This window comes from Triturus cristatus, chromosome 8 (assembly GCF_964204655.1).
Source record: "Triturus cristatus chromosome 8, aTriCri1.1, whole genome shotgun sequence".
Classification (NCBI taxonomy): domain Eukaryota; kingdom Metazoa; phylum Chordata; class Amphibia; order Caudata; family Salamandridae; genus Triturus; species Triturus cristatus.
Genome location: NC_140591.1, coordinates 474978958 through 474996708, shown reverse-complemented (window position 1 = coordinate 474996708; position 17751 = coordinate 474978958). Strand labels below are relative to the sequence as shown.

Sequence of the window (17751 nt, the reverse complement as noted above, 5' to 3'; positions counted from 1 at the left end):
AATTCATAAAATCAACATTCATTTGTATTTCAAGTTTTTGCAAAAAGTGCACGCGAGCTCTTCTGTTAGCTGAAAGATGCTGTGGTGAGCTCCACAGCTGCTTATGCAATACAAAATGAAAGGAATCGAAACAACATTTACGTATCTATTTAAGGTGTGTTTACACAAAGTACAGGGCAAAAACATAGCTGCCATCTGAAAATGAAAAGCGTTTGGCGAGACTCTGCAGAAGCAGGTGGCAGTTTGCGCGGTTGCTAGCACGCTCCTTTGTCTCTGCCCTCTAACCCCCAGAGCTCAGCGATTATGTTGGGTGTATTTACGAGACAGGTGCGCCTGGAGCCGGTCCCTGCCTCCTTTCAGGCCCTGCCTGCTCTGAGCTCGCGTCATAAAGCCGCGGTCTGTCCCTGTTAAAGTGACACTTGCATGGAGAAAGAAAGGCCTTTTATGATCAGTCATCGGTTTGCACTTTGCACTGTGCTTTAGTCTGCCAGCCGCAGCCTCCCAGCACAGGTAGCATAGATTCTAGCAAGAGTCCTTGTTGGTGTGTCCCCCCGGGTTAGGTCTCCGCCTCCATTCTCCTAACCACCAGAAGAGCTGAAAGTTGCACAGCTGAAGGGTGGAGCCACAAAAACAAGCTCCCATCACACGAACCACCACCCCCCTCAGATGATAACACCTGCCGAATCCCTCTGGTGACCCCTCGCGAGAGCACGGGACGCCGGCGCGCGCTGGCCTTCAACCCTCAGAAGGATCTTACCTGCACCGTGATGGCGTACACCCGTCAGTCGTTCACCCAGCGCCGACAGGCCCACCCGGCGCTCGCTGCTCGCACTGTCAGCGGTCTGAAGAGCCCCAGCCCTTGCCGGGCAGGCTGCGCTCTCGCCCCGACCTGAATTTCCAGTTCTCTTACATTGCTGCCTACTTGTCTTTATTGGCCTGCCCGTCCCACCCGGTGTCGAGTTACACGGAGCCAGCACTCGCAGCACCTTGCGGAACAGCCAAACATATCACATACCTGGATGTGTCGCTACCTGTTGACTTCATAGTTAACCCTCTCTGCGCCGGGCTCTGCGACGCATCCGCGCTACGCCGTCATAGGGGTAGCTAGGGACTTCCTTTCCCTGCAGGCCCCCACCCAAAGAGTTAAAATGCTAATGCAAAGAGTGGGGCTGTCTTAAAAGGCAGACGTTAAACACAAGCAGCTGCAGAGATGTCAAGCCAACGTTGCTGGTTGTAAGGTAACTTTACTGCAAAAGCGACATCGCTAAAAGTTACCATTTTTGTTCACTTTAACAAATAATGATGTAACGTGTCTTCACGCAAAACGCTAACAACTCATGTCGCTTCGCCTGTTGCACGGTAGTGTTCGTGCATCTAGTTTACTTTCACCTCACATCTCGGCACAACAAACTTCCCGTCGAATCTTTCCCCCGCATACACATGAAAACGTTCAGGCTCGAGCAGAGGTATCTTCTAAACCTGCATACAGCGAATTTACATTATATTTCTTGTGTAAGTAAGGAAATAGCTGTGATTACTACTTCAATGTTTATTAAGGTCAGATAGGCCCATAATAAAGTGCATCATCGCCAATTTCATATGGTGACAACAGCACTGTCTAATAACTATTTCCATATTTCTTTAATTATTCCTGTACCGCTCCAGCATTACAATTCTCTGTTTATCATTGACAGTTAAGATGCGGCTGGAAAATTTTACACAATTAGCACCTTAAATAGCCCAAGAGCCCCGCTTTTCGAATTCGATAAATTGGGGAAATTGTGGTATACGAAAGGGTTCGAGAAGTGGGACCTAATTGGGATTTCTAGAGTTGGGGATCTGCTGGCTAAGGGTGTGGTGAAATTGTTTGAGACGCTGCAGACGGAGTACGAATTAGGGGGTACTGAGTACTTTCGATATGCCCAGGTGCGTCATGCTCTGCTATCTGTTTTTGCCGAGGGGGAGGTCGTGCCTGAGTCCTCCCCTTTGGAGGACAGGATTCTAGATGGCCATATGCCGGAGAGTACAATCTCCTTGATCTACAAGAAGCTTGTTAACGTTCGGACAGATCTCCTCCTCGATGTGCGCGAACAATGGACTAGGGATGGTCTCGAGTTGGACGATGAGGACTGGCAGTATGCCATCTCCTCTCCGAAGGAGGTTGCGATCCCGGCGAGACTTAGGCTGGTGCAGCTAAAGATACTTCACAGGGTTTATGTTATGGGGCCCCGCCTGATCCACATGGGTTTTTCTGAAGATGGCCTATGCAAGAGAGGCTGCGGGATGCTGGGCACCTTTCTACACATTATTTGGGAATGCGGGGAGATCACAAAGTTCTGGAAACAAATTCATGATGTGATGGAAGAGGTCACGGGTATCGCACTGCTACCGGAGGCAAGACGTTGCCTACTGAACGTCTGGGGTCCCACCGACTATGATGCCGCGCAGACCCAATGGGTGACCCTGGGGAATATGGTGGCGAAGCGAGATATTGCGCAGCTGTGGGGATCCCAGAGACCCCCCACCTTGGTAACATGGATGGAAAATATGGACTGGGGCATGTTCCGAGAGAAAACGGTGTACAGTGCCCGAGGCCGCCCTAAGAAATGGCATAAGATATGGGGGCGATGGAACCACTATAGGGGTGATATTTGTGTGCCCCCGGCTACTGAAACGCCCGATGTGCAGCTTTCCCCCTAGCGCTATTTCCAACTTTAGATGTAAACCTACTATAACTTGGAGTCCATACCTCTGCTTTCCCCCCCACTCCTTTAGTGTGTTGCACTGACCTGCGGATGGGAGTGGGACCTCGCCCCAACTGAGAACTTGCGCATGTTTACTATATGCTCTGCCTTGCTTTTGTTTTGCATTTTTTTTGTTTAATTTAAAAACTAAAACTTAGTTACTCCTGTTCTATTGACATGGACCCTTTCACGTGTTGTTCTTATCATGCTGCCGGACCTCCGGGATGTCGGCTGAATAGCTGTTATCCTTGTTGGTATAAATAAAGGTTTAAAAAAATAAAAAAAAAATCGCCCAAGACCCAAATGAACGACAAAAACACCCCGTTATAAGCACACTCTAGGCATCTTTCGTTAGTGAGTGAAGTATTTTTAAATCAAAGGTTTTAAATAACTTTTTTTCTCACAGAATATTATAGCGGGCAATATAAACTGGGAGAAGGATTGGGGGCGCAGCGGGGAAGGAAACGCTGCTTTCTGCTCCTCCTGGCCAATGGGATACAACTGGAGGATAAGGCATGAGAACTTTGTACAAAGGGGTGAAGTGGAGTATAGGTTGTATGCAGTATAGTGTTTAGAACATAAAAGGCGGTGATGGATGTAGATGGTGGTATATTGTAAGGGAGTATGTTGTGTTGATGTGGGAGGTGGTATCGGATGTAAGGTTTAAGTTGTGGAGTAAACGGTGTAGTTGTTAGTGGTGATGTAGATGTAATAAAAGTGATGTATGGGGATGCAAGCACTGGAATAGGTTGTATTTATATGGGTCTATGTGATGGTGTGCATGGTGGTGTAATAAGCCTGTGGTGATGTAAAATGTAGATGCGCAGAGTTCCAGGGAAAGGTTTACATGGTGGTGTAGAGGGTTGTGTATGGTGTGGTAATGTTGTAGATATCGGGCAATATTGTAGGTTATGGTGGAAGGTGAAAGTGGTTATGTAGTGGTGTAAGGAGCAATAACTATGCAGTGCAGGTGAAAGGTGGGGGGTGTATATGGTGCTATAAAAGTAGAAGGCATAGGTGAAAAGTGCAGTATAACGGTGCTTTAAGGTATTCACCCGGCAAACTGCATGAAATGGTGTAGAGAGTAGTGGTCTTCCAACTGTTGCTGCAACTCCCCCCCCCCCCCCAATCCGGGGAAGGCTTATGTGATCCGTGGTGGGGGGACGTCAGACCATGTCCAGGAGATTCTTCATGCGGATAATGCTTTGTTTTTGCTGGAAAAACCAGAACCGCAGAAACCCACCGTGTAATGGGCCAGTGCTAACATCTTCTGTTGTTCATATACTGGCTGAGAGTAGGTGTCCAAGGAAGGGCCTCCAAATGATACTTTTACACTTTAGTAAGGCCTGGCAACCAGAATAGTATGTTGGCAATCATGTATTTTATTGCATTTTTAAAAGGGATAAGTGCAATGTTAAATATGTTTATACATATTTAAACACTGCCAATTTGATAGAATAAATGCAAAAAATTGTAGAATAATTGTGAAAAAAAGGTGTTTTCATTCTTGGGGGCCCCAATTATTTTTATTGATCCTAGAAACACTTGTGTCCCCCTCCCATGACAATGCAACTAGCGAACTAAGGGACGAGTCAGTTGTCACGTGGACCCTATATGTGACTTAGATTGAAGCAACATTATAATATATTTATAATCTATTAAATTAAACATGAGATGGTTGTATAGCGCACATCTTGAACTCACATATTTCGAGTTGCTCTCATATGTGATAATAATATAATTGACACAATCACACAATTTGGTTAAGCAGCGAAGCCGAGTTTTATCCCAGGTTTTCTGGTTTCATAATGAGCAATTCAGCCACTAGAGAGGCATCTCTTCCCATCTCTCCTTTTTTTATTTCAAAGGTTAATACTTTGTCTTTAAGTCTTGGTGCATGAGGCTAGAGCATGGGTGGCAGGCAGAAGCCACATGAAGGCTCAGCCTCTTTTGTGCTCGAGGGACCAAGATAACCACAACTGAGCCAGAAACAAATATATGGCTCAAGATGTCAGTGTCTCTCCCACCTCTAGACTCCTGCACCAATTCAATAGTTTACCTCTAGTGGCTATAAATTCTTCGCCATACCAAAACTAAAATCAAAACTGAACCAATATATTGGATTGGTTATCATTTCTTTGTAAACAGTAATTGATGCCTCAAGTGGCCACCTGATGCTGCCATTTGATAACATTCAAGGCACACAATAGCTGGTACAGTAAGCTTGGATGAGATTAGTGCTAAAAGTTTGGAGGTTATCAAGGGCACAGACAGAGGAGGCATGTTGTTACACTGAAAAGGGTCTACTTATAGCTCTTATTTTTTTTAGGTCTGACCTAGAGACGGCTTAACCGGTCTCGCAAGCCTCATTTAAAAAAAAATATATATATATATATATATATATATATATATATCCTCCAAAGTTGCTCCAGCAGTCTGAGGCCGCACTCCATTGAAGGTAAGAAACATCTTTATTAACTTATTAACTTGTAAAACAGACAGCTTCCCCTCCCGTACTTGTGTCCCTGGCCTGACGCGTTTCAATGGAATCTTCCATCTTCTTCAGAGGCCTCCGTGAGCAGGAAAAATAACGTGCATGACCCGTCGCCCCCGCATGCTCTTTAAAGTAAAAGTACCTTTAATTGGCCCCCGGTGTGCCAATTGTTCACATTGCATGCTGGGCAACGTAGTCCATTTAAACACAAATTACACCCTCCAGTGGGTTACATGCTCACGTGTTTATTTCGGGACAAATCCTGCAGCCCATATTGAGCCTCTGGAGAAGACTCTGTCTATTTGAATCTGTACGCCTCCAAACGCCCAATCCAAGGAAAAGTTCATCCTCGAGTGGACCCGGTGGCTTTTCCCCGGGCGGTGCGTTGCCCCCACGGCCTGAGGCACGCCGTGAATCATAACCTCCCAAGTTGCTCCAGCAGTCTGAGGCCGCACTCCATTTAATGGAATCTTCCATCTTCTTCAGAGGCCTCCGTGAGCAGGAAAAATAACGTGCATGACCCGTCGCCCCCGGGTCCGCTCGAGGATGAACTTTTCCTTGGATTGGGCGTTTGGAGGTGTACAGATTCAAATAGACAGTCTCTTCTCAAGAGGCTCAATATGGGCTGCAGGATTTGAATTGACACTATATGCCAAGCAACCGTGCCTTATTTTTGTTGATGGTCACATGGACTCCTTGAATCAGCGCATTGATCATATATCCTCCAAACTTATGTAGGACAAGACAAGTTTTGGGACCATCTCACAGGGGTCCTTGCCCCATTTGCTTCCATACCATGGGTCCTGGGAGGAGACTATAACTGCACGCTCGACCTGAACCTTGACCGCTCACACCCGACTCCACCGCACTCCCCGGCACATAAGCAAATTGACAGGTTCCGGGCTTGGATTACACACTGGTCGCTCACCGATGCTTGGCGAATGCACCACCCCCTGATCCGATTGTATTCCTTCCACTCCATCCCACACAATTTGCGCGTCCGTCTGGACTGATTTTTATGCTCGGCGACTATATTGCCCAAGATTACCCACACGGACTACTTGGGCAGGATCATATCCGATCACGATGCTCCCATTCTCCAGTTACACTGGCGGCCCCCACACCCGCCGGTCCCCACCTGGCGCTTACCGCGGGACTGTCTGTCGGACCAGGTCTTTCGGCACGATCAGGAGAGTAGCATCCAAGACTATTTCACACGCAATTCGGGCACAGCATCATCCAAGTTAATGGAATGGGATGCATTTAAAGTGGTGGCCCGGGGAGAGTGCTTGAAGCAAATAACGGGAGTTAAGCGCATACTAGAACAGGCTCTCACCACTGCGGAGCAACACTTGGCGACTCTCACCAAACGGGATGTCACATCCGAAGGGGAGACGCGGCGTATAGTCGGAGCCAAAACTGCCTATCAAGCTGCCTCCGCGGATTTGCGAAAGTACAACTTCCGATCATACGCTACACGGATGCATAAAGAGAGGGACAAGACAGGCACTCTCCTGGCGTGGTTGGCCAGGCAGGACACGGAGGCCAAGCCCATTACCGAGATACTGGACCCTGGAGGGGTGTTAGTGCGTTCCCAGGCGGGGATTCTTGGGGCTTTCCGCGACTACTATGCGGAGACATATAGCGACCCGCCTCTACCCCACAAACTGTAGTGGATCGATTTCTCTATCCTCTACCTATCCCAACAATCACAAGGACAGAGAGGGAGGCTTTAGACTCCGCAATAACCTCGGTAGATGTGACACGGGCCCTGCATGCCCTAGCCCGAAATAAGGCTCCGGGACTAGATGGGTTCCCATTAGAATATTACACGACATTCTCAGTGCACCTAGTCCCTCGCTTGGTAGAGGTGTTTGCGGCGGCACGGAAGAAGGGAGAACTACCGAAATCCATGCGAGAATCCGTAATTGTGACGTTCCTGAAACCACAGGGACCCGCAGCAAATGGCCTCCTATCGCCCTATATCGCTGTTGTCCGCCAATTACAAACTCCTCGGGAAGACACTGGCGGATAGATACGTCCAAATCATACGCTCCCTGGTCCACCCGGATCAGTGCGGATTTATACCCGGCAGACGCACATCCCAGAACATACGTCGAGTTTTCCACATCCAGGATCAGGTAAAGGGGATATACCCTCGAGCGGCCTGTCTCATCCTAGATCTTGAGAAGGCCTTCGATTCCCTCACATGGCAGTTTTTGTTTTCGGTGCTGCAGCGAGCGGGCATTGGGCCCACCCTCCTAGCTTATACGCGCCTACTGTACACTGGGCTGACTTCGCGGATGCGCCTATGCCGGTACATATCGACGGAGTTTGCGGTTCAGAGGGGCACGCGACAGGGCTGCCCGTTGTCCCCTCTACTTTTTGCTCTGGCGGTGGAGCCTCTCGCCATACGACTTCGGCGGGAAGGGGAGAGCTGGGGCATCCCGATAGCAGGCACAGTGCATAGTGTTTCCTTATACGCTGATGACTTGTTGATTTATGTGTGGGACATCACAGACGACCTGACTCCCCTCTGGGAAACTCTGACGGAATTTACCGCTGCCTCGGGACTACGGGTGAATTGGGATAAGTCCACGATATATCTGCTGCATCCGGATCTGCCTCCGCGGGAGGTTCACCTGGGTGCTCAGCGGGTGCCCTGGAGCGCGGAGGCCCCCCGATGCCTTGGGATCCGTCTCTACCACTCCTCCACAGATATGTTAGAGGGTAACCATAACAGGGCATTGGCGAGTCTTAGGGCCACGGTCGGATTTTGGAAGAGCCTTCCACTGGCTCCAATTGGGAGAGTGGCATTGGCCAAAATGATCATGGTTCCAAGATTGTTGTACTTCTTTACCAATCTGCCGGTAATCCCGCCCAGAGCCTTTTTTCGGGACCTAGACTCCCTCCTCAGTGCGCTCATTTGGGGGTCCGCTAGACACAGAATAGCCCTGACAAAATTGCAGCTGCCCACCACACAGGGCGGCTTGGGAGCCCCCTCATTCGAGGCCTACTTCTTGGCAGCACAGCTGCAATGGCTGTCTCACTGGACGGCAGACAGGTATACTGTGGAAACTCATGCCATCGCAGGACGGATATCGGTTCCAGAGATCCGTCGCCTACTCCTCCCTGGCACTAAACCAAAACGCACATATCCTCTATAGGTGTCAGTGGCACGTAGGTGTATGCTACGGATACACCGCATGTCCCCGGGGACTCCGTTGTACTTCCCTCTACTCACTCTGGTGGGATGGCCCAAACAGGAACACTACTACACAAATAGCGCGCTTCGCACGTGGACATCGTGTGACTTAACGGAGGTGGAGTCCCTTTTCGAGGACGGGCAACTACAACCGTTCCACAGCCTTGTGGAGAAGTACGATCTTCCCCCGAGACAATTCCTGCTTCACCGCCAACTCCTAGATAGCTACCGACCGTATCAGGACCTAATCAAAGGGGAACCACCCACACATCCAGTTATCCAAACGATTCTACACATGGGAGCAGGGCGCCATCTAACTACATGGCTTTATAAAGCCATACGGGAACTAACTAATAAGCCACTGGAGACCCTGCAAGCCACCTGGGAGGCTGAAATCGGGCGGGTGCTCCATGAGTGGGAGAGAGCTCCGAAGTACCCTAAGAAGGTCTCTAGAAACGCACGCTTTAAAAACATTCAATATTACATCCTGCACAGGGCCTATTTAACACCTGCACGCCTCCAACGATTCTACCCTGACACTCAGTTCCTATGCCCCAGATGCCATGAGCGGAATGCAGATTTCCGGCATATGTTTTGGAATTGCTCCGTCATGAAAATTTTCTGGCACCACATTCACACTGCTTTGCGTACCCTCACAGGGCTAACCTGCATGAACACATGGGAGGCCAGCGCCATAGGCATCTTTCGTGCGGTGCTCTTAGCCAAACGCAGCATCGCCATGCATTGGCGTTCCCCCACCGGTCCACCGTTGGCGGCTTGGGTGGGAGCTACTCACAAGTGGGCGGTTGCGGAGGAGGAGACATTGCGGGAGGAGGAGGTGAGAGGGATCCGCAAACACCCTATATCAATGGAATGGGCCATGCTATTATATCAGTTCAAGCAGCTATCCCCGGGAGCAGACCCAACAGACAGCCCGCCCACATAGTCAGTCCTGCACACACAGTCACAGACCCTGCCTAACTAATCTCTCGGAATCCCGACCACATGAGCTCATAACAAGCCCCAGTATCAGATATGTTATCGCAATTTTAGGTCGAACCAAATGGGATAGGCAATCATGAGTCACAGAGGTGCCTTACCCATACGACGTTTCATACCCTCGCTAGCATAACTGGATAAGTTCTTCCATGCCCGTCCCCTAGTTTATGCCTGCGTTACACCCCAGTTCCTGTGCCATATCTGGAACCCGAGACAGCAGGGTATATACATCACGATATATCTGTACATTGTTTACGCTCTCCGTTGACGAATCACCAGTATATACAGTTGCTATGTACCACTACTGGATGTACAATCTGACATGACTATTTGAAAGTTTTGTGTGATGTACAATGTGTGAAATATGAAAATGGCAATAAAAATAAGTTTAAAAAAAATATATCCGCCAAACTAGACAAGCAAGCATCCAGGCTAACAGAAGCAGAGCAAAGGATTTCGTTGGCGAAGGGTGAAATACAAGCCACGGTCCGAAAGTGCTCAGATATGGAGAAACTCCTAACCATAATACAAGCAAAAAATGAAGATATAGAAACATGCTCACGGTGCAATAATCTGCACATAATAGGTCTTCTAGAACCAATGAATACAGGAAGAATGGAAATCTACATGGAACAGATGATTAATGATCTAGTTGGCCAGGAGAACATGTCCAGTATAACGGTAGTAGAGCGAGCACACAGATCGCTGATGGCAAAACTCCAGCTGGGGGCCACTCCGCGTCCTATCATTGCTAAACTGCTCAACTACCGCAATCGCAACGCAGTGTTGCGCAGAGCGCGGGAGAAGAAGGAACGCCGCTATCAAGAATATCGTGCAAGGTTCTACCCAGGCTCCACTGCAACAGTTCAAGCAGCGAGGAGAGAATATCAGTCTATAAAACACCAACTACAGAAAGAAGACATTCCATATGCAATGTTATACCCCACCAAACTGCGCATTGACTAAGGGGAAAAGCCAAAAATATACATAATCCCAAAAGCTGCACAGGATTTTTTCAGATCCATCACAAGACGCAAAAGAAACCAACGCTCTCAAGAAGGTGAAGACACAGACCAGTAAGTTAGCCTATAAGAAGTGTAACCAAGCTAAGAAACTCCACCGGGACAAGGGAAGGCGAGGCACAAATGAATGGGGGCTGGGCCATGACCTCGAGCTCCAAACCTAATGAAAACTGGCGAACTGGCTCGCCTGGCCACCTCCAGGACTGGAAGGAGACTGAACTCCTGCGCCCCCCCCCCCCAAGCGTGTGAACACAGATAGAACTGATAAGTATATTGTTACTGAGAGACCGAACTATACCCTTATAAATTAGACAGTAGTGTTAAGGGGAATTTGTCTTTAGCATGTTTGGGATGCTGAAGTGGGAGGGGGCTTAACGGGAGGGAGATTATGTTGACTGTTGAGGTCGCCATAGCTTATCAATCGCGTATGCACGGGGAAGATATTTGGTTAACATGAATGCAGACACAAAAAGTTCCCACATCTAGATGGCTACAGATAGAATCTCTGGTAAATCTCCTTCGTAACATGGAATGTACGAGGCCTTACCAGCCCCAAGAAAATAAGACAGATAATGGCCTAATATTCAAATAGCACTTCTTCAATAAACACACCTTACGATGTGCACAGAGGCGAGGGTGGGTACCCACTGGGCGGGGGCCCAGCTAGCATCCTCGTATTCAACATACGAAAGAGTGATACTGACGCTCATAAAAAAAGGCACACCGTTCATGGTCCCACATGAAATGCTATGCTATGCTATACTTCAAGGCCGCATGCATGGCACACTCCTCACAACAGTAAATGTGTATGGGCCGAACATAGATGACCCAGACTTTTATGTAGACATACTGAACGCCCTACACCCACTCCCAAAATCAGAAATAATATAGGGGGGAGCATTTAAACAAACATCTGGACACAAACAAAGACAATCGGCCCCTCGCGGCTGACACAACAAAAGGTCGACCCGAATTATCGGAGAAGGGATGGATGAGATGGGCTTGGTGAACGTCTTGAGAATCCACAATCCAGACCGCTTAGAGGGCACTCATGCATCATTGGCCCATGGGTCCTGGTCCCGCGCAGATTACTGGCTGGCCACTATAGGAGCCAGCGCATGGGTGACAGACGTTGGGTGATTAGCAAGAACACTATCTGATCACAACCCCGTCAAGCTCAGTATACAGCTTCCAACATGTACCCCCTCGGCAATTTACATGGAGACTCAGGGCCGACGCGTTACTCGATCCGGTGTACAGGACCGCTATCAAGGATGCTATTATAGATTACTTTGCTACAAACATGGGCTCGGTAAGCGAAGCCTCCACACTTTGTGAAGCATTAAGGCCACTATAGGGGAAATTTGTATAAGCACAAGAATACTAAAAGCCATCCGCAGACAACTGCAATGCACAGAAGAGGCCTTAAAACACTTACAGCAGGAATACAAAATCAGCCCACGCCCGTCACCTTAGCAAATATAAGGGAGCACATGACCGGATATAATGAACTGGCAAAAAGGGAAATACAATATCTAGCTAAAAGGCATGACGTGAGAGCGTATGAAGAAGGGGGGAGACCTGGGCACAATCTAGTCACTAAAATAATGGCAGACAAAAGTCACCATCACAAAATAAAGATCACGGGTGATGATGGGGAAGATCATTATGACCCCACTGGAATACTAGCACAAATTAAGCAAGTCTATGAGGGAATCTATGTTTCCTGTGAGAAGGTAGATATAGATGGGCTAGACAACTACTTATCGGATATTGAGCTCCCCTGGTTATCATATGGACAGATTGAATATTTATGTCAACCTATTGAAGCAGCTGAGATACGTGAGGCCATAAGCTCTTTACCAAACAGGAAAGCTCCGGGTCCAGACGGACTCACAAGCAAATTTTATAAAGCATTTGTGGATCTATTGGTGCCACACATTTTAGAAATGTATAGGGAAGCATTTGGAAAGGGAATACTCCTGTTTACGTAACGTGAAGGCTTAATAATAGCTTTGCTAAAGCTCGACAAGCCCTCGATGAAGTGCGAGTCCTATCGGCCCTTATCCCTCATCAATATAGATGCTAAAATACAAGCACGAAAGCTAGCCCTCAGACTTCAACCTTTACTGACGACAATGATACTGCCAGACACCATGCACAACTTGCGCACGATATTTGCACTATATTACCAGCTTAATCCGGATCTCAAGGCTGCTGCGGTAATGTTGGACGCTGCCAAAGCTTTCGACTCTATAGAATGAAGCTACGTGTTCTGAATACTTCAACGAATGGGGCTTCCCGAGGAGCTTGGAAAATTGATACGGCTGTTATACACATTCACAGTGGCAAGAGTACGTAAAGCTAGGTACAAGTCAGAACTGCTCTCTATATATAGGTGTGCCAGACAGGTCTTCCCTCTGTCCCCGCTGCTGTTCTCTATAATGATAGAACCGCTTGCATGTATTATACGGCAGAAGCATGGGGCATCGGCGCTGCGATTCAGACAGAGGCCAATTAATATTTCCCCGTATGCGGATGACATGGTGCTCTATGTCTGGGAGCCGGACACACATCGCACGCCAATTCTGGAGGAATCGGAGTACTCCTGTGTTCAGACAGAGTCCCTACGTCTAACTGTAATCTACGTATAATTCATTTTAAATATATACAACAAATGTACTACACACCTGCTAGGCTACACAGGTACCGAATCAAAGAAATGATATATGCCAGAGGTCTGGGAGGGAAGGTGCAGATTTTATGCATTTAGCATAGGAATGTATTCAGATAAGAGATTTCTGGTAATCTGTGGTTCAAAGTGTAAAGGACATGAAAGCCGAAACAATGCAATGCAACCCGCATGTATGGTTGTTGGGCCCGATTCCAAAAATGACGGGGAGCATATGTAAATTCACAGCAGTAGCAATGTTAATGGCCAAGAGGCAAGTGACCATGCACTGGAGGAAAAAGTCAGTGCCCAAGCATCAACAATGGATTAAGGACATGGTATATTGCAAACAAAATATTGTCCTCTACGTGGAAGAACTTACAGAAACCTCAAGGCCTAAGGACATATGGAGCCCGTTGTCAGAGTATCTAAGGGTAAAAGCCGCCTCAGAGCCAGACGATGCTGTCTGATTGAAGCAAAGGACGATAATATTACCCAGTACAGTAAACGCTGAAGTTAATGTATGTAACCCAATTGACAAATGAATGTTGCAGAATCGATGTAGCTATGATGTATGTTGACGTTGTTAAAGAGATGAACATGTCAAAACAATAAATAAAAAATAAATATGACAAATGAAAAAAAGATGGTGGCATTTTTCCTTTTCTTATTACTGTTACAAATAAAAAAAGAAATGTAGGCTGCCAAGGCAAGACCTATTGGTTTTGCCAATATTAGTTTATATTTGGGAGTACAGCATCAAGGCACCAGCAGGGAGGACTTTTTGAACTGCCACATAGCAATTTTTGTAGCAGACCACTGGAGGAATGTGCCGATGGAATATTCGAGGAACTTGATCACAATTTTCTTCTGAAACCACAATCAGTGTAGTGACCCAAGTGCTGGAGCAAGGTGCTCTCTACACCCCACGCAGATGTCGAGCATACAGAACCATCCTCACCATGTTGGAGAAGAAGCATTAAGTAGTCCAGAAGGTTATATTTATATTACTGGTGCAGTCAATAGGCAGCATAACCAACACAATAGAAGATTGAACATCAGAGGGAAAGCCAGTCGGTGAAAAAATATTATCAGCCTGCAAAAGAAGACCTTCTTTCGATGCTTACCCTTTGAAGTAAAAGAGCTGCGGGGCTCTCTATCGATCTTCATTCCCATATTCTTATTCTTAAATGGGACCTGAGGTGGACGAGTACCAAAGAAGAGGGGTGGCTCTTCGTGTCTATTCTGTTGCAGCAGTTCCCACTAACAAAATCTAGTTTTTGAAGACATTCATTGTGAGAAATTGGGTTTTTGGCTGACTGGGGTGTGAGACCTGGTCAGGCAATAGCCACAATCCCATTGTAGAGTGAATCACCAAAAGTCACTAAATTAACCTGTGCTTAACCCTGGGTAGCTTGGCACAAAAAGAAGTCAGGCTTAACTTAAAGGCAATGTGTAAAGTATTTATGAAGGACACAAACACAATTGAATTGAAAACACAACACAAGAAAAATCCCAAACCAATTTAGAAAATTAGAGTAAATTTTGATTAATTATTTTAAGCCAAAATGACAAAAATCCAATCCGTAGAACCGGAGTTAAGACTTTTTAAAGTTTTTAAGTGAAATCTAGCGCCTAAAAAACCAAAGCGCCCACCGCTGACATCTAGACACGCAAGACTGGGCCAAAGTTGAAAGTTAAGGCAGACTGTAATGAAGCGCAGTTCAGATACAAGAAGTGGATTGGGCCCGGTCAGCGCTTACCTTCAGACTTAGAAACATTTTTGAAGAAAAATGTCTGAAAAGGTAAAGGTCAGCGGTGCAGTGCTGCAGGAGTCCAATGAGGGAGCGTTGTAGACAGATGGCCTTGGGTCGAAGCCAGGGGGAAGGTTTCTATGTTGGGACTCAGTTGCTGAAATGGAAGTAAAAAAACTAGCGGGATGAGGCAGAATGGTGTAGTCGAAGACAGTTCCACGAGGTTGGATACCCCTTAGGTGAACGATTGCTGAAACAGATTTGCTGCTGCGGGAAGAATGTAGTGGGAGAAGCACCTCGGGTGGATTGGCGAGCAGGTTGTCCCAGTCTAATCCTGGTTCTCACAGCGCTTTATGGCCACATTTTGAGTCCTCAGTTTTGGGAATTGGCCATGTGAGCGCCTTTAGCACCGAAACCAAGGATCCTGGACTGATGGGACCTCTCTAGTGGGTTCAGGACTCGCCCAGGCTCGGTCCAGGTGCGGGTTCAAGATGGTGGGAGCCTGTTCTATCCCTGTGGGTCTGAACAGGAGGCCAGTAAACTTGCCCTTAGAGTAACTTCTGGTAGTCCTGTGTGCAGGGCTAAACACCAGGGCTGGCCTCTGAGGGTTCAAGGCAGGCTCCGGCAGCAACACAGTCATTCCAGGTACAGCAGCAAAAAGTGAGTGCACACCAGGTCACAGCAGCAGGCAGTCCTCTGAAAGTTCTTCTGCAAGTCCTGTAGTGAACTGAAGAGTGGGTCTGAAGGTCCTATTTTTATACCCTGGTGCAGGTTCTTTTAAGTGCATGGGCTTCCCTGCCTCCCCTGTCCTGGCTCCAAGCTGGTTGCAGTGACAATACCGTGTTGTTAGGCTCTTGGTGTGAATGCAGAGCAGAGGATATTCATGTGTAAATGGGGCTGTGCTCAGCTCCGCTTCCCCTCATTTGTTTGCGTAACACTCCCCTCACCCTGCCAGCAGATGGCCCGTTCAGGCACACCAAATTACCCTATTGTGGGACTGTCTGGGAGGAATTCACAAAGTCTGTTGGTTACACCCTGTCATGTGACCCAGTCCAGGCTACAGGCACAATAGGGTTAAGGGCAGGAAAATACCAATTTTCTAAAAGTGGCATTTTCAAAATTGTAATTAAAAATCTAACTTTAAATAGGGGTTATCATTACAATTTCATAGGTACCAAACATTACATCTTTCTCCTCTCAATTAGGAGTTATAGCTTATTAAATGTAATAAGGAATCCCCAATGTTATCCTATAGAAGGGATAGGCCTCACAGTAGTGAAAAACTAATTTGGGAGTTATTCACCACCAGGGCATTTAAAACTTGAAAGTACATGTCCAACCTTCAAATTACACAGTACCCTGCCCTATGGACTACCTAGGACCTACTTTAGGGGTGACTAATATGTAAAAAGGGGGAGATTAAGGCTTGGCAAGGGTGTTTAAATGGCAGGTCGACATGGCAGTGGGGCACTGTATTCAGGCTGCAGTGGACTTGTTTTAGAGGAATACTTAAGTGGGTGGCACAATAAGTGCTGCAGGCCCACTGGTAGAATTAGATTTACAGGCACTGGGTATATGTTATACTAATCTACAAGGGACTTATAAGAAAAATAAATATACCAAGTAGGTATATGCCAATCAAAACATGTTTAGGGGAGTAAGAATAAGCACTTTGACACTGGTTAGCAGTGGCAGGAGCACAGAGTCCTAAAGACAACAAAAACAAATTCATCAAAAAGTGGAGGGTAAAAGGCAAAAGGTTTGGGGGTGGCCCTGCAGAGGGGGTCAGGTCCAAAAATCATCTAGAACCATTTCTTCAGTATCCACAGACCTATTACTTCAGTTAGGAGGCAGTTGGTAAAACTCCTTATCTCTTTCGAAGCAACAGATGGAGGTGTCTAATGAACTAATAATACTTGTGTAATAACTTCTCCCTGCTGCTTTTCTTTTTAATGATTTATTAAATGTTGGACTGTAGCCCATGGACAACTTCCAAGCATCACTATTCAGAGAATCATACAAACACATAATGACTCACATACGCAACACAATATTCAAATGTCTCCCCACTCCTCCAATGCGCTTACTTGCAACAGCTTCCCTTCCTCAACAGCTTCATGGAAATGGATTAGTAAGCAGAAAAAGGTTAGGAAGGCAAAAACCATGCTCCATGCAAACAGATTAGTAATAATAGATTGGTTAAATACAACAATTACTCAGGAAGATTAGTATGTCACAGTATATTGTGTAGAAAATACCACTTGACATAAACAGTGTGTCCTAAATATTGTTTGTAGCAAATATTGTCCCAGTGGGTGTACATATTCTATTATTTATTCAAATGCTACAGTAGTTAAGAAACTGCTATTTAGGACAAAATATTAATGTTGGGCCATATTCTGACGGTGATATTCTGGCACCACACCACTTGCAGTCCAGCATTTTAAATATATAACTGCCTAGGAAACCTTTAAGTATTGCAATTTTTTGAAAAATACTGTATGAGTCATTGAACGACTCGCACCTAATATGAGAACATTTATTAACTCCATTTTTGCATGCAACTACATGTCCAAAACCTGCTTGTTTTCAATGCTATTACTAAATGCCGCGAAAAACTCCCTAAATCTCCACTATTGCTTGATTAAATAACAGCATTATGAAAAGGACAGCAATATGGCTGTTTGCCCTATCTTTAAGATGCATCACACTGCTGTAGATACTGCAAAGTGTGTGCATTATGCATGTGAAGGCCTAGGCTGCCGCCAGTATGAACTTGGTCCTTGCTCGCTTTTTGCACTTTTGCCCTAGTTTCCTGAAGTTTGGAGGGGTGGTGAGAAGACCTCTGTGCAAGACTTGCCC

At 46.7% G+C, this 17751-nt stretch overlaps 1 protein-coding gene across 10 annotated transcripts in view; it reads right to left on the bottom strand.

Moving 5' to 3' along the window:
* The window catches only part of ELF1 (E74 like ETS transcription factor 1), a 509285-nt gene that overhangs the window by 271297 nt on the left and 220237 nt on the right, over positions 1–17751 (bottom strand). Inside the window, exon 1 of one of the 10 annotated variants that reach the window (XM_085621960.1) lies at positions 758–942. The exons of 8 other annotated variants lie outside the window; for them this stretch is intronic. The gene's annotated coding sequence lies outside the window, so the exon portion shown is untranslated. Of the gene's footprint in view, positions 1–757; positions 943–17751 lie in introns of those variants that run through there. One more of the 10 variants, XM_085621956.1, reaches the window with a different exon arrangement.